The sequence below is a fragment of the Crocodylus porosus genome, unplaced genomic scaffold, assembly GCF_001723895.1.
Source record: "Crocodylus porosus isolate Cpor-Errol unplaced genomic scaffold, CroPor_comp1, whole genome shotgun sequence".
Lineage (NCBI taxonomy): Eukaryota > Metazoa > Chordata > Crocodylia > Crocodylidae > Crocodylus > Crocodylus porosus.
In genome coordinates this window covers 23272276-23273353 of record NW_017728910.1, presented here as the reverse complement: position 1 = coordinate 23273353, position 1078 = coordinate 23272276, and the positions used below count along the sequence as shown (strand labels likewise).

The following is a 1078-nucleotide window of genomic DNA, read 5'->3' as shown; positions in this document are numbered from 1 at the left end:
GAAGTCTTCATATTTTCCCAAGCAGGAAGCAACTGTGACCACCTGAAACCTGAGATCCTGCTCCTGCCTTTGTTTCAAGGTAATTTGTATCATCACAGATCTTCACAGGAGGTGAGAGGCTCCATACCAGCTATGAACTGACTGCCTAAAGGAATTTTCCATCTATTGACTCCTCTGTGAAATCCTGTGAAATATGAAATTTCATTTCTACCCAGGAGAACTTTTACAATCTTTTCTCCAATACCTGATGAAGGGTGTTTCTACCTGAAAGCTTGCAATTACAGAATTTTTTTTTGCAAAAATCTTGTTGGTCTAATAAAAGATATCACCTCTACTATGAGTCCTGATTGATGTAATTAATGCTTTTCAAAAAAGGGAGGCTACCTCAGGGTAGGTCCTTAACTCTGCTTCTCGCCCCAGCGGACTCCAGATCCCTGACCCTGCTTCTCACCCCTTGTGGCCTGTGGGTCTCTGACTGTAGTTCTCACCCCTGGCAGACTCCAGGTCCCTGACCTTGGTTCTCGCATCTGGTAGACTCGGGGTCCCTTACCCTGATTCTCCACCCTGGCAAGCTCGGGGTTCCTAACTTTGTCTGCTCTCATCACTCTGTAGCTGTGGCCCTACTCCTTGGCCTTGGCTCCTCTCTCTTGGGCCCTGGCCCCATTTCTGAGCCAGTTGGGACCTCCACCACCTCTACAGTCTCAGTCCCCAAACCACCAATTTTGCCTATCCCACCTCAGGTGCGAGTCAGGAGCCTTGCTGCAGTCCATCTGTTCAGGAGCTCTTGTCTCCATGGCTCCAGGTCAGACTACCTGTACAGCTCAGGCCTGGGCTTATATCATGCAAGCCCAGCCCCTTTTGGGTCAAGTGGCTCCCTTGATTGTCCTTTGCCTCACTTGTAGCCTGCTTTCATAGTTTCATAGTTTGTAGGGTCGGAAGGGACCTGAGCAGATCATCTAGTCCGACCCCCTACCATGGCAGGAAAGAGTACTGGGGTCAAATGACCCCAGCTAGATGTTCATCTAACCTCCTCTTAAACACCTCCAGGGTAGGAGCCTGCACCACTTCTCTTGGAAGC

At 49.4% G+C, this 1078-nt stretch overlaps 1 protein-coding gene across 2 annotated transcripts in view; it reads right to left on the bottom strand.

Moving 5' to 3' along the window:
- The window catches only part of LOC109308513 (cytochrome P450 2J5-like), a 24665-nt gene that overhangs the window by 17710 nt on the left and 5877 nt on the right, over positions 1-1078 (bottom strand). The window contains exon 1 of one of the 2 annotated variants that reach the window (XM_019532856.1): positions 736-756. The exons of the other annotated variant lie outside the window; for it this stretch is intronic. The gene's annotated coding sequence lies outside the window, so the exon portion shown is untranslated. Of the gene's footprint in view, positions 1-735; positions 757-1078 lie in introns of those variants that run through there. 2 annotated transcript variants of the gene reach the window in all.